Below are 19,755 nucleotides of genomic sequence, written 5' to 3'. Positions count from 1 at the left end.
TCTGGTAGTACTATGTCCAATTTTCTGAGGAACCACCAGACTGATTTCCAGAGTGGTTGTACAAGCTTGCAATCCCACCAACAATGGAGGAGGGTTCCTCTTTCTCCACACCCTCTCCAGCATCTGCTGTCACCTGAATTTTTGATCTTTTTTGATCTTTTGATTCTGACTGGTGTGATATGGAATCTCAGGGTTGTTTTGATTTGCATTTCTCTGATGATTAAGGATGCTGAACATTTTTTCAGGTGCTTCTTAGCCATTCAGTATTCCTCAGGTGAGAATTATTTGTTTAGCTCTGAGTCCCATTTTTTAATGGGGTTATTTGATACTTAGAGTAAAAATGGTAAAAAAAAAAATTATGTGTGGTACTTTGGGCCTAATGGTAGTTACTTTGTGGATAGATATTTTAAAGACAAGCCACAGGTTGGTACCTCATTTAAGAATCAATGTATTGTTAGTTTGTATTTGTGGTTGTTATTTGCTTGAATGGCAAGAGAAATGTGGGTAGATAGTGTTAACAAGAACTATTTCACAGAATAACTGGGACACTTCAGGCTCAAAATGCTGTTTCTTTGAGTAAGGCTAGTGGCTCACATGTCTGGGTTCTAGTCTGGAAAAGCATCTTAGAAATCTGGAAGAGAAGAAGGGACTAGGCGGCACGAGAAAGAGATGTAGCTATGACAAAATTCTGATCAAAGCTCAATTTTACTATTCTGACACTCAGTTATATAGGAGGGAGAGGGGTCTGATTCCCGCCAAATCATCTTGGAGTAAGGTTGTTGGTGAACATGTGATGGCTCCGGAACAACAAAGTGGCAGGCTCCAGCAGTGGGCGTGGCAGAACGATTGAGAGGCAAGCTCCACCCCTGAGCAAGCAGGTTTCAGGCTGGAGAGGGGAGGCTACATCTCCTCCCTGTTGTTAATATAAAAAAGAAAAGACTGGGCTGAGACATAAAATTTATTTAGTTCTGCTTGAATTTTAGAGCCTAATGAAGAAACCTGTCTCAGTGGGAATTCCTAACTTTTCTTAAGGTAAACAGTATCTGGATAAGATTGTCCTTTTTGTCCTAGTAAGCAACTAGCAGATTAGCCCTGAGCTGTAGGCTCTGACTTTTATAATGCTAATTAGTACTGAATAGGTAACTTCCTAGTTGAAATTTTTTTACTGAATACAGAGTAGTTAGCTACAAGGTCTTTCTAGGGCGTTGGAACCCTGGTGAAGACTGACTGTAAGAATTTGAAATGCACTTTATTCTGAATAACACTGAAGGAGAGTACAAGGATATTCTTCCACATTTTTGGATGATAGGTGGGGAACAGGGAGGAGGGGGTTACGACCGGCTCCTTAATACAAGGCCAATTGGCTTTTTTAGGGTGGGAGGCTGTGAAGGGCTTGCCCTTCTAACAGTATGGTCTCCAACCTCTCTCCCCCCCATTAATTAAGTTTAATAAGGACACGCTTAACTGAGGTGATCAAATGATTTTCTCATCCGTAGACGAGTGGGCTTTTAACCTTGGCTTGGGGGGAAATTGACCCGATTCCTCCCGTGGGTGCTGTCAGGACCCACACTTGTGGCTCTTGTTATCTTTTGGGGAGGGGAGGCAGAGCCTTAGAAAGATATTTTTGGTTGTAACTGGAACTAGATACCAACCTCCATCCAAACCGGGTGTATCTCACAGGGAACCCAGAAATGGTCAAGGTGGACCTTCCCCTGCAGTAAATCTCTGTACCAAGCGGTACCCATACTCTATTCATATGATCAGGAATCAGTATGCACAATTCTGAGTACGGTGCAGCTCCTAAAGGAGAATTGTCAACCTCAGATTAGCAACACCTAGACAAGAATTGTGTCATTAGTAACACCATGATTTGTGACTAAAATAGGAGCTGGAAGTCATCCTCCTCATCCCTGTTATTCCCACAGCCTGAGGAACTAAGGGTACCTTGCAGTAACAGCAAGGGTGGAAAACCAGAGGCCAGCTAAGGGACTAAGCCTGTCTATCAGAATAAAAACCAATCTCTTTTAATATTTGAAATATCTGCCTTTCTAGCCCTCTTGGTAAACCTAAATCTCAACTCAGACCAAAATCCACGAGCTGGAATATCCTTGGAATGAAGATAGCAGTTGCCACCTGTATGCTCTTGGGGGAGGGGATGCATGCCCGCTGTAGTCTTAGTCCGGCTGGAGGATGTTGATTGACCTGCTTGAAAAAAAACAAGATCTAGACAATGAGAAAATAGCAATGCAAATCTTCTTTTGGGGAAGTCCAGGTACTGTATTTAGTTGTAAATTGTAAGGGTAAAGCTCAGTCTCTGGCCTCCTGTGGGGGAGCTGGCTCTGAGAGTAGCAAGAAAACAGCTTTTCTGGGAGCCTGAGTTCCCAACTGAATTCTATGCAAAAGAGAATTTTTAGTCCTCAAAGTGATACTTACAAGAAGATTCAGGATCTTTGTTCAGCTGCTGAATTAATCTCTTGGGCAGCCACTGAGCTCCATCTTCATCTCATGAAAAAACACAGACCGAGCCCCTTCCCCAGATTAGAACCCGATCTGGACCCTTCCATTCATTATTTAGTGGGTCCTTCCATTTTACCAATGCATAAGAATTAGAAGTAACTGGATGCCAGTGGTGATCCACTGCAGACTGACCTTTAATATCATTTTGCAAAAAATTTAGAACAAATAAAGTAAAGGCAAGATGTGCGTTTGGTGACCTTGGGAGATATAACTGCCCCTGTTTTGTCTTAAAAAGCCAATTCTTTCAGGTGCAATGAGCACGTCCAACTATTCCTTGTCCCATGGAGTTATAAGGAATTCCAGTGTTATGTTTGATACCAAATTTCTTACAGAATGAAATAAATTTTTTACTAGACTAGGATGGCCCATTATCTGTCTTAATAAGTTTAGGCAATCCCATGGCATTAAAGGCTTGTAGGCAATGATCAATTACGTTTTTAGAAGCCTTTCCTGTACATAGAGAAGCAAAAATAAATCCTGAACAAATATCGATACAAACATGTATATATTTTAGTTTTCCAAATTCTGCATAATGGGTTATATCCATTTGCCAAATATGATTAGGCATAAGGCCTCTAGGATTGACTCCTAAATGTGGCACTGGAGATAATGTAATACATTTAGGACATTCTTTTACAATCATTTTCGTTTGCTCCTTAGTGATCTTATGTCGGAGCCTTAGGGTATGGCTAGAGAGATGAAACCTTTCATGATCACGTTTGGCCAAAGCAACAGGATCCAAAATTAAGACTTCTCCTATTAGAGCTCTGTCAATGTAATTATTGCCTTCAGCTAAAGGTCCAGGAAGACCCGAGTGAGATATAAATTTAGCCTGGCATTGTTTTAAAATGTCCAGGCAATCTAGAACAATTTAATAAATATCTAAAAACTGCCTTCTTAAAAGGACAGCATTTTTTCTATGAGGTATATATGTATAAGCAACTTCAAATTTTGAGAATTAATAGTATCTAAGGGACGAACAATCTTAAGCAATTGAGAGCTCTGAGATATAGCATTGACTATTAATATACAAATTACGGTCTGATTGTTCAGTATTTTAAAACACCATCTACAGCACACAACTAGATTATTTGTGCTGAAACAGGGGGAACTGTGTGTCTCAAGGCTCTACCCCACAGTAGCCAACAGTTAGCTGGGCCCACGTGGGCCAACGATCAGCTGGGAAGATGAGAAAAATTACTTTACAATGTTTTTTCTGACCAAGGAATTGTTTTGGGCACAGCTAATATTTAATTGCCAATGAATATAATTAATAACAATTGTAAAAGCTTTCTTTATTTTTTTGTAAAACCTTTTGTAGTAAACTAAAACCCTAAGTAATAAAAAGATATCATCTCTGAATCTTTTGGGTGAGAGCAAGGATTTAAGGTAAACTTCCCTTGAGAAGCATTAGTTAATAAAATACTTTCCACTTAGGAAAAAATATACACTGAAAGATTTAAACTGTTAGCTTCTTGTATAGAAGCAGAGACAATAAAATTTTTTCTTACATAATGTAAAGCTATATTAGCCATACCTAGAGGCAAATTTTTCCAGTGATTACCAGTTCACTAGAAGCAAACCCTTTATCATGCAAGGAAAAAAAAAAACGAACCTTTAAACCTATGATAACCTTACATGAAGTAGGCAAGCCAGATTGTAATGCCTCTATAAGTTCTACAGTCTGATTGACCCTTCTATAAACTTTGAATTAGAACTTTATTTAGAACAACATCTGGATAGATCTGCGACACTGTTCGTTTAGCTAAAACAAAATTTCCCTGGAGGCAGGGAGAGGCAAGTTTCAAGAGCTTCCTTAGGCACCTGTTTTTAAGACAAAAGAAAGTCACACAAGCCCTGCTGAGGCTGCTCTGAGCTTTGTATGGCTGTATGGCCACAGAGAGCTGTATTAGTGCTCTCATAAGATGATTACTCTTGTAATAATCTTAATTAACAATATATGGGTGAGTAGAAAATCTTAAATTTGCAATCAAACTGCAAGCTGCAGTCAATGGAACACTGGCAGTTTTAACCATAATTTTCAAGTTTCTTTTGTAACGTTAGGATAATATCTACAACCCTGGGAAAGCAAAACCCAAGTTTAAAACAATTTATCATCTTCAAAATCAATATTAGAAGCATTACTATCATATTAGAAAGTTTGGCTGCCAGTTAATACCTATGAATATATGCAAGCTTTAATGCTTTAATAAAGAGGCATTGCTTTAGATCTTATCTTAAGTTTTACTTTTTAGAATAGGAACCACATTAATTATTATCTAAACTAGGAATATCTTTAGAGACCCAGCCTCTTGGCCTGCCTTATGCCACGTGTTGGGAAGACATTAAACTTATCAATTTTAAGACTAACCATCTGTAGCAATGTAACAATTATTAATCGTACCCAACAATTTATGAGCTGATTATGAAAACACACAGAGCACATTACCAATTAAAAAAAAAAACAAATGAAGCAGTTACATTTAGACTAATCAGAAAATCTTAATTTTTCTAGCTACAATCATAGAATAAAAAGGCACTTTATCATTTATCATTTGTCAAACACATTAATCACAAACCATTTATCAGCTTTTTTACCCCGAAACTCAGAGGCTGTAGACTTGCCCTTTTTTCCTAAAACGAACAGTTTTTCCAGCAGGGACCCTCCTGCCATGTGTCTGTTTCCTGGTTGAAGCACGTGGCAGCTCTTGGCTTTGCACATAAAGTATTTTAGCCAGTTTTATTATCCAACATAAAACACAGAACATTCATTCATACAGACTGGACACAAGCATACATGAATTGAACACGAGAACAGATTGGTGCACCAGACATTAGACAAGACACAAAACGGGAAGAGTACTTCTGCTGTAAAGCCCAGAGAGAACAAAACATGGCATTCCTGAAATTTCTCTCTGCTTTTTTGGGACATTTTCCTCCTGCATGATGCAGTTTTTTAACTGCAGCCATCCGCCTGATTATTAATTTCCTTTTAATAAACCCTTTCTTTTCTCACGCCTAAAAATGTAGCTTCTGGGAGCGACAGCTAACTGCCTGTTACATTCCTAGCTCTTGACACTGCTGAACCTAAGTGAATTAGCGCTCAGGTTAAATGCTGTTTCAGCTTAGCCCATACCGACCTTCTCTGGTATGAATTTCCTTTAATTATTTTCTTCTTCTTTCATGAAGCTCCAAACCAGCAGTGCTTCTTCCAAATGTCCTCTGCCGTTTCTCAGTCCCGAGTTGGTTCGCCAAATGTTGTGTCGGGCCAGAGGCTCACATGTCTGAGTTCTAGTCTGGAAAGGCATCTTGGAAACCTGGAAGAGAAGAGGGGACTAGGTGGCACGAGAAAAAGATGTAGCCACAAATATATACAATTATTATTTTTTCAAAAACATAAATGAAACAAAATACAAAAAAATGAGTAGGAAGAAAGGTTACTGAAAGCAAATTTATAATTAAAGAAATAGAGAATATGGATTGAAGACAAAAGTCTGATCAAAGCTCAATTTTACTATCCCGACACTCAGTTATGAAGGAGGGAGAGGGGCCCAATTCCTGCCAAATCATCTTGGAGTAAGGTTGCAGATGAACACGTGATGGCTCCAGAACAGCAAAGCAGCAGGCTCCAGCAGTGGGTGTGGCAGAACGATTGAGAGGCAAGCTCCACCCCTGAGCAAGCAGGTTTCAGGCTGGGGAGGGAAGGATACAGTTGATGGCAAAGATGATTCCAAATATTAATTAGAAAGGAATCTTCTTTTCTCTGAAGTTTGGGTTGGGAATTATACTAGGAGAGAAAATCTTAGACAGCCACGCAGTCATAGTCTTTGGAAGGCATTTCAAGATACTGTTGGGGAAGCAAGGTGGCCATGAAATATTCTTAGTCCAATATTTCAATGAAGTGACTAGCCAGATGCAACCAAAGGCATTCCAGACAGGGGTCATTAGAAAACAAAACAAAACAAATAAACAAAAAAACCTCATTCTCCTGTCTGTATTGATGTTTCCAGGTTTTCAGGTACCATTGTTAGCAAATGGTATATATCTTTCTGGTATCACCTGTTGCAAAGTAACCACACGTGGGGAGGAGTAAGTGTTGTTCTTCTTTCACACAACAGAATGGGTATAGTCAGTTACCATGTACATATACTAAAAGACATAACCAAGAGCATGATGAATGTTTTCATTAGCCAGATATTAATATTTTATAATGCACACACACACATGTGTACTACACACATGCACATACACACAAACACAAACACACACACACAGATTTTATTATACCCACAAATATATACAATTATTATTTTTTCAAAAACATAAATGAAACAAAATACAAAAAAATAAGTAGGAAGAAAGGTTACTGAAAGCAAATTTATAATTAAAGAAATAGAGAATATGGATTGAAGGATCTGTAAGAAGCAGTTGAGCACTTTCTGTTCTTACAGGGCCAGCGTTTGATTCTCAGCACCCACACTGGGTGGCTTACAGTTAATGGAAATGCCAGAAAAGAAAGCCAGTAAGATTGTAGTGGTGTTGGGTAAAGTTCTGGGATATGAGTGTACTCACGGGAGGATGGTAGTTGTCAGAGCTGAGGGTCAGATAAGTGGAGTAGATGAGTTAGGATGAGTCAACATATCTGCTACAATGTTTAACTCACTCATGACGATAGGAAGGGCAGAAAGGAAAACTGATTTCAGGCATAGAATTCATAGAGGGTGAAAATGATGAGCTGTAGAAGATTATACCCAGTGAATAATCTAATGGAAATACAAAGAAATTAAATAATGTGAGATAGTCCAAGTTCACTAATATTTAGAAACCAGACCTGTGGGGAAAAGGCCAAATGTTTAGTATATCAAGTAGAGAAATGTAAAAATCTGTAATGGAAGTGGAGGGTAGGCTTTACTATGCATGTGGTGAATTGAAGAGTGGCAATCACAATATATTTATAGAAATATTGCCTTCTCATAAATTAGCATTATACTCATGAAATTTGATAAAAGGAATTAAAAGTTGGGTCTCTAAGAGGAAGAAGTATCTCCTATTTAATTTGGTTGGAATGATGATTAAGTGTGTTTGGGTGTTTATTAGAAGGTGGTTAGTGTTTAGACAGAACCCTGACAGAACCACAAGAGGAGGATGAGGAAACTCAGGTCCCTGGAAGCAGGCAGTTGATTGCCTAGGGAGCTGATAAAATGGGTATGTGTGGCATCTTCTAAAGTGTAAAGTCAGGTCCTTATTCAAAAGAATAGGTTTTAAAATGCATCAGTCCTCTAATACCCAATACCATGTTTCTTCTAGTCACTGACCATTCTCTTTTTATTTTTTTAATTTAAATTAAGATATAGTTAAATCATTTCTCCTCTCTCTATATCTTTCCACCAATTACTCCCATGACTCTCCTCCCCATTCCATCTCAATTAAATTAATGTACCATTGTATATGTTTTAAGGAAGACAACTTGCTATTGGATAACAATTCAAAGGCTCATCCCTGGGAAAACCTAATTTTTCCCTCCCTCAGACATTAAGTGCCTGTGTTTTACCAATATGTCAGGGAAGCCACACCCATGAAGCTGAACAACATGGCTGCCTAAACAAAACCTGAACAATGACATCATAAATTGATATGCCAATTTGGATGGGCAGAATTTCCTGTGGCCCCAACCCTAGATGAAGACTGAGTGAATTTTTTCTTCTTGTTAATGTTAACTATTTACTTATACATGGAAAATGTTTGCTTTCTTGGCTTAAAAAATCCTGTTAAAATTGAAAAAAATTCAGAATTCCCAGAAATCATAATAGAATGTTAGATTGTTGTATAGAAAATTTCTGAGGAGTAGTTTCACAGAAGCTGACACTTGGCAATTTATGTTGGCTTAGAAGAAAACTGTTACAGAGTTACATATTAATTCCTCTTATTTTCCATTTGTTTCTCATAGATTGATGCAGTAAATAGATATTTACTGAATAACTGCTTAATTTTTGTCAATACCTCATTAGGTAATGCTTGCAGGCTTCAAACTCACCAAGAAGAACAAGCTGGTCTTGAAATAACAGAGCTATGTCTACATCTACATTCCAACTGCTGGAATTAAATGGGCATGCCTCCATGTCCTGCCTAAGTACCTGTACTTACCTGGAGCCATGACAGTGCGCCCTGATGAAGAAAATAGATAGTAGATTTTAATTAGCTAGGCATAGACATTGAATAAAAGACTAAAAAGATGTTAAGATCATATATCTCATGCCAAGTGCCTTTAACACAACAAATATATAAGTATAAGTATATACTTACACACACATATATACATACATACATACATGCATATGAGCTATCTGCTTGTGGACGTTGTACATCGTGGTGCGCACTAGGCTCCGCACCACGATGTACAACGTCCACAAGCAGAGGCAATATCTAAAGAGTAGTGCCTCAGAAAATGGAGATTAAGGATGAGCAATGGGAGTTAACATAGGAAGACACTTCAGGTATGAAAATACCTAGTGAATTTAAGAAACAAATATGAGATCTTCATATTTCAGCCTAAAAGTATTGAGAGAAATGTGAAAAAACAAACTATACACATGCTTATTGATATGTGATTCTCAAGAACAAGATTTAGAAGGCACATGCAAACAACACACATGCACACATATGGTCTCATGAATATATCTTTCTTTCTCTCCGTGATACATACAAATCCATACACACATAGGCAACCACTCTAGAGCCTATAGACACACATGCATACAGTTTCATAAACATCTCTCTCTGTCACTGTTACACACACACCACACACACACACACACACACACACACTGAGCTACTGTCCAGTGACCCTGGGTTATTTTTCTAGTCAATATATTATGTGCATGCTTATGTATATGCTCTGATTTTTTCCTACATGTAAAACATACATGTCTACAAGATTTGCTATCACTAATAACAGCTAATGTAGGCTGGGAGATATAATGCTGTTTCAATTTTCTGTGGTTTAACACAGATGGGGAAAGTATTTTAAGAAGCTTAGCTATTTTGTTAAATGTTTATGACTTGTAAATTCCCAGCCTTTTAGGATTCTCCAAATGTGTTGACATTGATGGTGAATTTAAAGGGAAATTAGCCAAATATGTTTTTGTCTAATTAACCCAGAGCATCTAATAATAGCTGTGAGGATTGCAATGCAAAGTAGGGCTACTTGTTTACTGCATGGAGATATGCTCCTACTATTTTCCTTTGAAGTTTAGATTTTCACATCCCCCAACCCCACACATACCTCATTCCCTGAAGACTCCCTGAATAATCTGTCAGAACACAAATCTGCAATCTTGTTTTTTTCTAAAAAGAAAATAAAATGTAGTCTACTAGTTAGTTGTCTTTTTCTAGAAGTCCAAATTCTGAGTCTTTTAATCTTGTTTCTCATAAGATGCAAAAGAGGGACTCAATCACTTCTCTTTTAATTATCTGTTGGTCATATGGGTGATAAAATGTTAGAATTTTGCATGTAGTTTTTAATTTCTTGGGCTAGTGGTTTTATAATTCAGCAATTATTTATCATCCTTGTCTAAGTAAGGGTAGTAATTAGAATAGAATCTGTAATAATTCTGTCAGACAACAATGGTAGTAGCATTGGGAAAATTCCTGCAAGATATTCTACAGACAGTAAGAGGCAAGGTCAGGCAACATTATCACTGTGTGCCTATTATTTTAGATGCTGACCTTCAATGTAAGCTCATGCCAGGCATCCCATCCCACCTCAGCTTCCTGAGTGCTGGGATAACAGGCTTGAGTCCCCAGTCCTGGATAGATGCTTTCTTAGTTTTAATTTTGGTACATGTATTTTTTAAATCTTCAGGGAAATTTGTTTTGTGGATGGTTATTAATGCTAACAAGAATACATCAGCATGGCCTCAGGATAGTAATTAACAACCCAGTCAGAGGTTGTTAGAAATTTTCCATTTATTTTGAGAGATGTTATTAAATAGAATAGAATCTCATATATGGCCTAGAAAAGAATTAAGATCATTTTCATGATCTTAATATGAAGAAAAAGATTGAGTAAATGCAACTAAAATCAAGGGTAAATAAAATATCCAGCCATTTTCAAAAGAAGGCAATGTTTGCAGAGTAGGAGAATCTGTGTTCCTGTTGATTACTAGTCTAGCTATGCATAGAAATGTCATAAACTTGAACTCAGTTTCTAGGAGTGTTGTAGCAACATTACTTTCACTTAGAATATAAATGTGATACAGTCTAAACACACTTACTGTTAAATTCTCAACTCATTTGTGAAAGTGTCTCATGTCTGGGTTAGACAAACTTGTGATAGCAGAACAAAATTTTTAAAAAACTACAAAACTTGCTGGAAGCATTTGTCTCTCCTTAAAGTGTGCAGGATTCATATATTGACCTATTAACCTCACCTTGATTTCAAAACAAATAAAATGCTTATGCTAGGATAAAATTTGGTTGAGGTGCCATATTATCCTTTGAATACTTGCAAACTTTCAAAATTCAAAGGTTGAAGCTTGATCCCTAGCATGATAGCATTTGAAGCTAGTACTTAATACCTTTGCTAATGAGATTACTACGATTCTCTTCACTTCTCTCCCAAGTGAGCACACAGAAAACAGGCATGCTTCTGTGCACAGAAGCCTTCAGCAGTCACTCAATCTGATGGTACTGTCACCAGGGACTTTCCAGGATCCAGAATTGTTCAGAATTACTGTTGTTTGCAGGCCATACAGCATGTGTATCTGCTGTATGTGTATCTGCTGTATGTATGCAGACAGAATTTACGAGGAGAAGCAGGAAACTGTATCCACAGTAAAATACCACAGTTCATAAGACAGGGTTTTGAGATATGAACTGATCTATTTCAGCTAGCATTCCCTGAAATTGGGTGGCAAATGGCATGAGCTATGGGAAGTTCTCATGTGGTATGTTGAAACCAAAGCTTCAGTGAAATTTTGTGATACAACACAGGTAAACATTTCCAGAAAAATCTGAGATTCAACATATTTGATTATGAATTACTTTTTGGTAGTTGAGCAGTCATGTAATGTTTTCTCATGTAAATATTTTTATAACCCCACCTACATTCAGTTGTATGACATCATAGGTAACCAAGTTGTGGTCTAGGGAATTTTCAATCCTGATTGATTTCAGAAATATACTAACAAACTTTAAGCAAACCAATACTGTGTGATTATTATGCTTCCAGAGGTATACAAAAAGAAGAAAAAAAGTAATAGAAGCAAGGAATTTGGGATAAAAATATCTGTCTACAAAGTAATTCTTTCATTTGTTTCCCTGTTATTAAGATGACTAAAAGAGCATATAAGCTGAAAAAAAAAAAACCGTAGAGTACTAAAAGTTAAGGGAAAATGGCATCTCCATGTTAAATTCTTAAAAAGACTATTTTTAGACTACTAACTATGTCTAAGAGAGACAGAGCTGGTCAGTTCACAAGTGTACAGAAATCATAGAAAAGCTTGTCTGGGGAAAATATGTTTAATGACAGAAACCCCTCACAGGTTTCAGGGACTTTCTCCTAGGTGATGAGGATAAATGCCAGCCATAGAGAAGATGATACCCAGAGTTGACATGTCTGAAAAACTATAGTGCTATTGTCCATGATGAAGGGGGTATGTCTACTCCCAAGAGATATGTGACACTGATGTCATGATTCCTGTGATATTTGGAAAACACAGTGATAACAGAGAAAAAAGCATCACTGTAGATCCATGGCCCACTGTTAGTATTGCACATTCTCCTTGTGAACGGACACATCATCATCCACAGTTGAAACTATCCCACAGTAGAAAGAGAATGAAGGCTGCTGATGAATGACAAATCTAGGAAGACAGAGATACAAAGAGGAAAAACAGCAAACGTAGGAAAAGCCATCACTAAAACTTAACAGGGGAAGGTTTCCTTGATGTATGTTGGGTGGAGAAGATAGAATGGGACCCAACACCCAAACAAAACTTCTCCATAAACATGATGAAGATGATAGTCCTGTCCTAATGTCACTGAAACATCAAAATGGTAGGAAAAATTGTTTTCAAGTGGAAGAAATTCAAGTTGATACCAAGCTTTTCACATTGGAAAGATGCAGAAAAGAAGTAAAAACAAGGTTTTTGAGAGAAATATAATATGCTAGACAGTCTGGTGTTCCCATTTGAGAGCATCAGAACAATGGAAATGAGTAAAAGGGCTTTAAGTGTGTTTATTAACTTTCTTCTTATAAAAAATTTAATAAAATTTTGAAAAGTGTTCCAGATGACTGAAGAACAGATCAAATTTAAAAGATAATAAAAATTATATATGATTTTTAAGTTTTTATTTACCTATGTTTGCTCCTATATGAGTAATGTTCACGAGTGCTAGCATGTGAAGGGCCCAGGAGATGGTGGCTCATACTTCAGAGATGGAGTTACCTCAGACCTGGATGTACAGTCATCTATGAGACACCATGATTGCTAAATAGGTGTTACTATCCAACTCCATTTTTCATAATTATTCAGCAAACCCATTGAATCTTTGAGCCATCTGTGTAAACCCTGATTATGTGTAATTTTGAAGTTTGGTGAATAATTAGAACAAATTAGGTTTAGATTGTATTGTAAATGGAATGTAGTGTTTATTTAAAACCAGTCTCTGATGAAATAGTTTAATATTTTTTAAAGCTCTGTCTGTGTGTGTGTGTGTGTGTGTTGGTGTGAAGAAAGCAAGAAAGGAACATGGAGCAGTATTTATAGATTGTTGTGTGCCCCAAGACCAACATATGAATGCTGGGTATCTTCTGGAAAAGCCATAAGCACTCTTAACTGTGGAGGTGTCTATCCAGCCCCCCAAATTAATGCTTTTAAAATAGCTAGAAATTTAAATCAATAAAAGAGATTTAAATAGTCTGATTTTAAAAAGCTTAAAATGTTTAAAAATGATAATATTTTGGATATAAAATTCAGTTATACCAGAAAAAAATCTTAAGGGTTGGAATATGAAAAATTGCTTGCAAGATCTCTAATTTTATACATGTAGGGAATTCACAAGTCCATGTATTTAAACAGAATTAAGAAGATATCTAAGGATACTTTAAATATAAACTAACAATTAGTAAGGAAAGAGGAAGTTTAAACAGCTACAAGTCCAAAAACAAGGAAACAAAGTGAATTTTAATCAAATCAATTAAATAAAACCAATAAGTGTAAGAAGACCAACAAGCCTAAAATATGGTGTAATTTCTTATTCCCCAATGCCTTTAACCAAAATTAAATAAAATTACTTGATACTTTAATTATTCAGTAGCTGTTGCACCTTTTCAAATTTGATATTTTTATATGCACTTTCACTTGAGAAGATTCTGGAAGAAACAGAGGTACATTGTCTTTCTGTCCTCCACAAATCTGGTGTCATCACCCCCCCCCCCATTACCAGTATCAGTCAAAAGACCTAAGTGTGAAAGGAGTATTTTTCTGGCTTTAATTTCATTTTGAAATTTGAAGTTTAGAAGGATCCTTTAGTTAGAAGCTTAATGGCACCTTGCATGCTGTCTATTCTATGTATGTCTTAAGGTTATAAAACACAGGGTGGTAAATATGTGTTTTTTAGATAGAGCTGTCATTTATTAAATTTTGCCAGCAAGATGGCTTAGTGGGTAAAGATACCTGTAAGCAAACCTGGCAACTTGATCACTGAAACAACTTGGTGAAAGGAGAAACAATTTCCACGAGTGGTTCTCTGACTTTTACTCATATGCTACACACACACACACACACACACACACACACACAGAGAGAGAGAGAGAGAGAGAGAGAGAGAGAGAGAGAGAGAGAGAGAGAGAGAGAGAATGAATGAATAAAATTTGACTGGATTCTCCGGCAGAACATATACTTTAAGTAATGTATTCATAGACTGTGTAAAGTAGTGTGCCAGGATGTTGCCTCATGCCCACAAACCTGTGCTTTACTCTGCATCCTGGATACATACTGCATCACAGTTAATTTTCCATCCTGAAAACGTTTTCAAGTCATCTTAAAGTATTCTTTACTCCCTTGGATTTGTTTGCCATTTGCTCCAGTTGTTTAACCTGCTTTTTACCTCCATATTGGACAAGCTTGTTGTTGCTGTTTTTGTTGTCTAACACTATGTCTTTTGTTTTGGTGTGTGTGTGTGTGTGTGTGTGTGTGTGTGTGTGTGTGTGTTGCAGTTCTAAAATCAGACAGTCATATCATCGTTGGGCATAGATCTCATGGATGATTTTGAAAGCCCCCAAACCATGATGATTGACATGCCATTTAGCTCTAAGGTATCTACAATAAGCATTTGATTTGAAAAACTAAATTATTTTTTCTCAGTTTACCTGACAAGATGAGTGAGCGAGTAAAGGGGGCAGGGAAGAGAGAGGGTTTCCTTAGCTTCTGCTTGACATCTGCTCAGTCACAATGTTCTTAGGTGCTGATGCTTATGAGCACAAGTGTCTTCATGTGAGTTCTTTAAATATATATGTTTGGTCATATGTGTATGGATATGGAACATTACAAATACATTTGTTGTTTTTAAAACTCCTCAAAGTCTTTGTATTTTCAGGAGTGGAAGAAGTGATGAATTAGTTTGTGCATTTCATGCATTCCATAAACTTCGGGTTTTTTTCATGGAATAGTTGAAATATGACTCACAACCTCCTATGGTCTGCGTTTTCCTGTGTTTTCAGCTCTCTTATCAAACTTTATAGAAAGTGTTCAGTGACTCTAAGTCTTTGTATATTCCTGTGGCAAACACTGTTGTTCAGGAAGATACATCCCAGCATCCTTTTGACCATGCTAGAAGACCTGGAGAGACTGGTCCCTCCCTAGATTTTAAACATCAGAATCTACATTTTCACAAAGTAACAAGAAGAAAGATTGCAAGTTCAATTTTAAACAACATAGTTGTACAAAGTGTGGGAGTACCCTCATGGACTCCCAGTTCTTAGGATTCTGAGAAGGAAAGGTCAGTCCAATCTAGTTACATAATGAAACCCTGAGTCAATAAATCAAATAGATAAATGAAAGCATACTGTACAGTTGACTCTAAATTTACTATCAGCATAAGCAGTGTATTTTAAACACACACACACACACACACACTTTTTCAGAGATCAAGAAATCTATCAAAGACATAGAGCATAGAGATTTTTTATTGGGATATAGGTCAGAATATTTGTACTGAATTAGATTCCAATTTGTTTCATTCATAGTGACTAACTATGGCAAACTAAAGTATCCCCCTTTAAGTATAGTTTTAAGAAGTAAATCTCAATTACTCCTACAAAGAAAATAAATGAGTCCACATATAATTAATGAAAAATTAAAGAAAATGATATTCCAAAGATAGTGCAAAGGAGACTGGAAGAGTAGAAGAGAAATATGCTAACGCTGCTAATGATGAAATCAGGACGACGAAAGCTGTAACATTTGTAGACTGCCTCAGTGCTTTCCAAGCTTTTGAATATTCAACAACTCATTGAAGTCATTATAACAATCCAGGGAAGAAGGCAAGTTAGATATTTTTAAGCGCAGTTCATTAATTTAAGTAAGGCCTGACCCAGTAGACTATAGTAACTAAGTCTGGTGTATCAATGTACTCTGGTCGTTCATTTTATTCCAATTTAATTCTATGCTGTTCTATGCTGGTGCTAGTACAAGTAGAAATGGGCCAGGAAAGGGATGAGTTTACTACTGTGTTCACAGCATCTGAAGTTGACATTTTTTTCTGCCGCTGAAGTATCTCTTTGTTTTCTGTTTTCCTTACACTTCTCTGTAATGTTTTTCTAACCTTTTTTTTTCCCCATGTTTCCTCACCTGCTTCTTTCTTCCTCTTAAACATCATCTGCATCATGGACTTAAGCTTTTTCCACCTTTCTGTTGGTCACCTGCCTCCACATCAACCTTCCAGGGACTCTTTGTGTCTCAGCTATCTGTTCTACCTCCTCCTCTCCACCTGGCCCAACCACTGCTTCGCCAGGATTCCCTCTTTTGCCATAAGTTGTTATGGCAACCGACAGTCAGTGGGCTCAGGAGACACCATGCCGAGCCAAAACTGGCAGGAAGAGACGCTGAGCAGCATCTGCGGAGGTTGATAAGGCCAGTGTTGGTTGGCCCCTCCTATAAGGGAAGAGAGATAGAAGCAGAAAGATTACCACAGAAGATTCTCAACTGGACAGAAGGTCTGAAAACTGCTTTCAAATTTTGCTGGAGTTACATGAGGCCTTCTCACTGAACTTCCAAGTCCATCCTTTAGAATCAATAATTCCATTCCTAGTCTTAACCTCAGGTCCATCAGGATAAAATAAAAAATTATCCCAGGTTCTGGGTAGAAAACTGAATAATATTATTGATTGGAAAATTACTTTGAGAAACTATTTGCCTCCGTGGATTAAGAATATAAAGTATATTTTGAGATAACTGAAGTGAAAAACCTTCAGTTCTGTAGATTTCTCTGTGAATTTCTTCATCATATTTAGAGCATCCTGGCTTCTTTGGAGTTTTAAGAATACAATTCTTTGTTTTCCTCTTTCATTAGCATTTTTCTCTAATATAAAATTAGAACATGACCAATGACATTACCCTTTAGGAGGGCACTCTCGTTTGTCTGAATTTGGATCAGATCTTTCATGTATACTATATTTTTAGTTGAAATCAGACTGTGCCACAATTTAATAATGTAATGTTATCCACTCAATGCACCAAGTTATTGAAAACTTGGAGTTACTGTGTTGTAAGAAATAAAAATAAAAATGATGATACAAAATTACAAGCCTGTGGAAATTTGGACATATTTTTGAGAGTTGTCTTTATGTAGAATTTCTTGAGGTAACTAATGGCATCTTTGAATTTTTCTCTTTTATTTCTCTTGAAAAATAGGGAGAGAGGGAGAAAGAGACAGAGAGAGATAGACACAGGGAGGAGAAGAGTAAAGGAAAGAATAAGAAAGCATATGGACATGCCTCAGAATGCATAGGCAGTCAGAACAAACTTCAGGAGTCATTATGCAGATTCAGGTCATCAGACATCAGGGTTAGCAACTTTACTCATTGAAGTATTTCAGCCCCTCTCACTCTTTGAAAATACATTTGCTTTTACTCAGTTGACATATTATATATTTTCCCCTTTGTATTCTAGGCTCTGGATTTTTGGGTTCAACTATCCATGGTTTGAAAATATTTTTAAAATTATAGTTTGCTGAGTAGGTACAGTTTTCCCTTGTCATTAATGCTTAAGAGATACATTATGGTGGCTACATAAATAGTATTTAATTTTTATTAAGAACCATAAATAACTCAGAGATGACTTAGAGCACTTGGGAGGATGTGCGTTTTATTCAAACACAATCACCATCTTATTTAGATACTTGAGCACGCTGTGCTTTGATGCTTGCATCTGCAGGTGACTCTGGAAACAATCCCTAGCTGATACAGGGCAACTTTATGCTTCCTGGACAATAGTTACTTGTACACCTTATAGAATCTTTGTATATTATGACATGTTTTCCCATAGATTTTAATGGTTACATGATAGAAATACACAATTTTGTAAATTCTTTGTAATTTAAAATTTTAATAGTTAGTATTATTTTCTTACAAATAAACTTGGAGATGCTTTAATCCATTTTGACTTTTTAAAATGGAAGTTCTTGAGACAAATGGGTAGAGGGTAGACCAGATGACTAAAGAATGCAGGCTGAGTTCTGGAGGCCAGGCCAGGTAGCCATGTGTGAAGCGAGGACAGCTGGAGCTAGAGGAAAGGGAACATGAGTCTGTCCAGTACAGTGAACTGCTAAGACTCCAATCTGTCTTCCAAGGGCTGTTTTACCAACTAGCTACAGAAACATGAGTAGGAGTACTTAGAATTGCACTATTCATTTTCAAATATAGTTTTTTAATACAAAGGATTATTAGAAAGCTAAGCATACTGAGTGTCCCACAGTAACTTAATAAATTGACCTGTTGCAGAATAGGAAACTTGAAAGCTATTTTGGTATTTTTCACAACTAGTTTAACATAAGGTTGCTGAATGGCAGAAGTTGACTTTGATTTATTGTGAATTTGGCAGGTGAGTTGGATAGATTGAAGAGTTTACATTAAATATGAAATCATACAAAATATTAATAACCTTTTTACTGTAATTTTTCTTTAAATTGTTTAATGTTACATATTTGCTTACCTATTTTTATTATACTTTAATGACTTAGAAAAGTTGACCATTACAGATATTCCACGTTGGCATTTCATAGCCTTTTGTCTGGGTAATACTCACCACTTTCCTAAAGCATTTTTCTTTCTTTCCTCTCTTCATTTTTTTTTTCTTATGAGGAATGAAGTAATAAAATATTCATGTCTAAAGACAATGGTACTTGAATATCAAGAGTAATAAAGTAACATAGACTTGAATTCCAACATAATAATGGAATGTACACATATAATGTGTTCTAAAATATTTCCATTGAAAGTACAAAATACAAAGAAAAAAGCAAAGAAGAGGGAGCACATACAAACACACATTCAGATCACACAGACACACAGACAGACACACATGCACATGTGCATGCATGTATACACACACACACACACTCCAGGAAGGGTGAAAGAGTGCTTGGTATTCATACAAGAGATATTTGATGGTATTCCCACTCCATCTGCCACACCCATATGACATCAGCCAAACAGATTTTAATTCTATAGGAGGGGGAAGATCTTGTGTGTGACATAAAAGGACAGAATCTCACATGTACATTATGGGTGAGAGAGGTGAGAGGGTGGAACAGACAGTGGGAAACAATGGTAGGAAAGAGAGCAGCTCACTGCACAATGGCCATACTCAGACTTGTGGTCCAGGGTCCTCTCCCTGCTCTCTGTGTGGGTAATATTCTACTAACCAAGGATGAAGACCAGGTGACCTCTATCTGAGTATAGTTATTGTTAGTTGGAGGAAGCTCTTGTAAAAAATATAATACTACATAGAAGTTGTTGTAAACTTATCTAGATGAAATTAGAGGACATGACAACTTTTTCTTTCATTTCCTACATAGGGCACTGAAAAGGTAAATTATATTGAGTAGACAAGTGGATGATGCCAAACTAACTCTGGAACCTGTACATAAACATGAGATGGCAGAGTCCATTGTGATTTAGTTCACTCAGTATAAATGATAAAGGGAAATGAGAAAGAATAAAGAAAAGATGTTAAA

This window comes from Mus caroli, chromosome 13 (genome assembly GCF_900094665.2).
Source record: "Mus caroli chromosome 13, CAROLI_EIJ_v1.1, whole genome shotgun sequence".
NCBI classification, from domain to species: domain Eukaryota; kingdom Metazoa; phylum Chordata; class Mammalia; order Rodentia; family Muridae; genus Mus; species Mus caroli.
This window is presented reverse-complemented; position numbering follows the sequence as displayed.